The sequence below is a fragment of the Chiloscyllium plagiosum genome, unplaced genomic scaffold (assembly GCF_037043375.1).
Source record: "Chiloscyllium plagiosum isolate Xiang-an unplaced genomic scaffold, Cpla_swu_hap1 HiC_scaffold_10, whole genome shotgun sequence".
NCBI lineage: Eukaryota > Metazoa > Chordata > Chondrichthyes > Orectolobiformes > Hemiscylliidae > Chiloscyllium > Chiloscyllium plagiosum.
This window is the reverse complement of record NW_028270148.1, coordinates 91,586,525-91,590,659: the sequence shown is the minus strand read 5'-3', so window position 1 is coordinate 91,590,659 and position 4,135 is coordinate 91,586,525. Positions and strand designations below refer to the sequence as shown.

The following is a 4,135-nucleotide window of genomic DNA, read 5'->3' as shown; positions in this document are numbered from 1 at the left end:
TTCTTCCGTCGCCTCCGCCTCCGAGCTTACTTTCACAATCAGGACTCCCGCCCACCTTCCGAGGACCCCTTCGCCCGCCTCCAACACACTGCATCCACCTGGACACCCCGCACTGGCCTATTACCTGCCCTCGACCTCTTCATTTCCAACTGCCACCGGGACATTAACCGCCTCAACCTGTCTACCCCCCTCCCCCACTCCAACCTCTCACCCTCACAACGCGCAGCCCTCCAATCCCTCTGCTCAAATCCCAACCTCACCATCAAGCCAGCGGATAAAGGGGGCGCAGTGGTAGTCTGGCGCACTGACCTCTACACCGCTGAAGCCAAACGCCAACTCGAGGACACCTCTTCCTACTGCCCACTCGACCATGACCCCACTCTCCATCACCAAACCATCATCTCCCAGACCATACAGAACCTCATCACCTCAGGAGATCTCCCACCCACAGCTTCCAACCTCATGGTCCGGGAACCCCGCACTGCCCGGTTCTACCTCCTTCCCAAGATCCACAAGCCTGACCACCCTGGCCGACCCATTGTCTCAGCATGCTCCTGCCCCACTGAACTTATCTCTACCTACCTCGACACTGTCCTATCCCCCCTTCTCCAGGAACTCCCCACATATGTTCGAGACACCACCCACGCCCTCCACCTCCTCCAAGACTTCCATTTCCCCAGCCCCCAACGCCTCATCTTCACCATGGATATCCAATCCCTCTACACCTCCATCCGCCATGACCAGGGCCTCCAAGCCCTCCATTTTTTCCTCTCCAGACGTCCCCAACAGTACCCTTCCACCGACACTCTCATTCGTTTGGCCGAACTGGTCCTCACCCTTAACAATTTCTCCTTTGAATCCTCCCACTTCCTCCAGACCAAAGGGGTAGCCATGGGCACACGTATGGGCCCCAGCTATGCCTGTCTCTTTGTTGGCTATGTAGAACAGTTGATCTTCCGTAATTACACCGGCACCACTCCCCACCTCTTCCTCCGCTACATTGATGACTGCATTGGCGCCACCTTGTGCTCCCGCGAGGAGGTTGAGCAATTCATCAACTTCACCAACACATTCCACCCTGACCTTAAATTTACCTGGACCATCTCTGACACCTCCCTCCCCTTCCTGGACCTCTCCATCTCCATTAGTGACGACTGACTTGACACTGACATTTTTTACAAACCCACCGACTCCCACAGCTACCTGGATTACACCTCTTCCCACCCTATCTCTTGCAAAAATGCCATCCCGTATTCCCAATTCCTCTGCCTCCGCCGTATCTGCTCTCAGGAGGAGCAGTTCCACCATAGAACACACCAGATGGCCTCCTTCTTTAGAGACCGCAATTTCCCTTCCCACGTGGTTAAAGATGCCCTCCAACGCATCTCATCCACATCCCGCATCTCCGCCCTCAGACCCCATCCCTCCAACCGTAACAAGGACAGAACGCCCCTGGTGCTCACCTTCCACCCTACAAACCTCCGCATAAACCAAATCATCCGCCGACATTTCCGCCACCTCCAAAAAGACCCCACCACCAGGGATATATTTCCCTCCCCACCCCTCTCCGTCTTCCGCAAAGACCGTTCCCTCCGTGACCACCTGGTCAGGTCCACGCCCCCCTACGACCCACCCTCACATCCTGGCACTTTCCCCTGCCACCACAGGAACTGTAAAACCTGTGCCCACACCTCCTCCCTCACCTCTATCCAAGGCCCTAAAGGAGCCTTCCATATCCATCAAAATTTTACCTGCACATCCACTAATATCATTTATTGTATCTGTTGCTCCCGATGTGGTCTCCTCTATATTGGGGAGACTGGGCGCCTCCTAGCAGAGCGCTTTAGGGAACATCTCCGAGACACCCACACCAATCAACCAAACCGTCCCGTGGCCCAACATTTCAACTCCCCCTCCCACTCTGCCGAGGACATGAGGTCCTGGGCCTCCTTCACCGCCGCTCCCTCACCGCCAGATGCCTGGAGGAAGAACGCCTCATCTTCCGCCTCGGAAGACTTCAACCCCAGAGCATCAATGTGGACTTCAACAGCTTCCTCATTTCCCCTTCCCCCACCTCATCCTAGTTTCAAACTTCCAGTCCCCTTGACTTGTCCGACCTGCCTAGCTCCTTTTCCACCTATCCACTCCACCCTCTCCTCCCTGACCTATCACCTTCATCCCCTCCCCCACTCACCCATTGTACTCTATGCTACTCTCTCCCCACCCCCACCCTCCCCTAGCTTATCTCTCCACACTTCAGGCTCTCTGCCTTTATTCCTGATGAAGGGCTTTTGCCCGAAATGTCGATTTTGCTGAAGCTCCTCGATGCTGCCTGAACTGCTGTGCTCTTCCAGCACCATTGATCCAGAATCTGGTTTCCAGCATCTGCAGTCATTGTTTTTACCTAGGTTGGAGGAGAGGCAGGTGAACCTCTGTCTCATCTGGAAGGACTGTTTTGGGGCCATGGATGGATGTGAGGAAGGTGGTGTATAGGCAGGTGTTGCATCTTTTTTGGTTGCAGGGGAAGGTACCAGGGTGTTAGAGGGGTTGGTGGGGAGTGTGGTGTGAATCAAGGAGTGGTGAAGGGAACGGTCCTTGTGGGAAGAGGAAGATGTTCTGGGTAATAGGGTCTAATTGAAGTTGGCGGAAGTGTTTGAGGATATGTTGGATGTCGAGGCTGGTGGGGTGGAAAGTGAGGATAAGGGGGAGCCCATCTTTATTATGTTGGAGGCAGGGTTTAGAACAGTGAAGCGGGGAATGGAAGAGGTGCAGTGGAGGGTTGTCTGGATGACAGAGGGTGGAAAAGCACCTTGGAAATAGGAAGACATCTGGTATGCTGGGGAGTGGAACGTCTTCTTGTCGGAGCAGATGCAACAGAGACGGAGGATTTGGGAAAATGATATAGTTTTTGCAGGATATGGTGTGGGAGGAGGTGTAGTCCAGATTGCTATGGAAGTGGGCTTATAGTAAATGTCGGACCATAAACTGTCACCGGAAATGGAATCAGAGAGGTCAAGAAAGGGGAGGGAGATGTCCAAGATAGACCAAGTGAATTTGAGAGTGGGGTGGAAGTTGTTCATGAAGTCGATGAACTGCTCCAGTTCAGCCTTGGTGCAGGATAGAACACCGATGTAGTCATTGAAGTAACGGCAGAAGAATTGGGGAACAGTACCAGTGTACATTCTGATGAAGGATTGTTCAACATAACTGCCAAAGAGGCGGGCATTCCTGATGAAGGGCTCTTGCCCAAAACGTCGACTCTCCTGATCCTCGGATGCTGCCTGACCTGCTGTGTTTTCGACTCTAATCTCCAGCATCTGCAGTCCTCACTTAGGCGTAGCTAAGGCCCATGCAAGTGCCTATGCCACCCCCTGGATTTGGGGAAAGTGGAAAGAATTGAAAGCAAAGTGATTGAGGGTGAGGACTAATTCAGCGAAGTGGAGATGTGGAGAGATCCGGATGGGTCCGTTGGAGAGGTAAAAACTGAGGGCCTGCAAGCCAACATTGCAGTATAAGGTCATGTATAGGGACTGCATGTCCAAAGTAAAGATGAAGCTCCTGGGGGCCAGGGAACTGTAAGTTTCTGAAGAAGTGGAGAGCATAGTTTATGTCCTGGATGTAGATTGGAAGTGCCGAGACCAAGGGGGAAGAGAATAGAGTTGAGGCAGGAAGAAATTAGTTCAGTGCGACAGGAGCACGCGGAGACAATGGGTCAGTCGAGGTAGTTGGACTTGTGGATCTTGGGGAAGCAGTAGAGCCAAGCAGAGGGATTATTCTGTGGAGTGTTTATCTCCACAGAAGTCTTTAGTAAAAGGCAAAAGACTTATACAAGCTGCAGAGAAACTATAGTATGTTAAATAAATTGCTAACTTTACCCTCAATCCATTACATTCGTAGCTCTTTAGCATCATGTTGAGTGACCACACTGACAATCAATGTCGATACTAAGGAACAAACAATGTAAATAAAATTGAGTGCAATAGTAGAAAATAGTTCATTTCCCATAGAAGGAACATAGAACATAGAACAGTACAGGCCCCTCAGCCCATGAAGTTGTACCGAGCATTTATCTTAATCTAAGATCAACCTAACCTACACATGCCTCAATTTACTGCCGTCCATGTGCTTGTCCAGC

General features: G+C 51.9%; 1 non-coding gene across 1 annotated transcript; it reads right to left on the bottom strand.

Moving 5' to 3' along the window:
• Positions 1-3,738: 3,738 nt before the first annotated feature.
• Positions 3,739-3,852, bottom strand: LOC122553292 (U5 spliceosomal RNA). Its single transcript, XR_006312673.1, has one exon. It is a non-coding gene; the product is annotated as a U5 spliceosomal RNA (small nuclear RNA).
• Between the last annotated feature and the right edge of the window lie 283 nt (positions 3,853-4,135).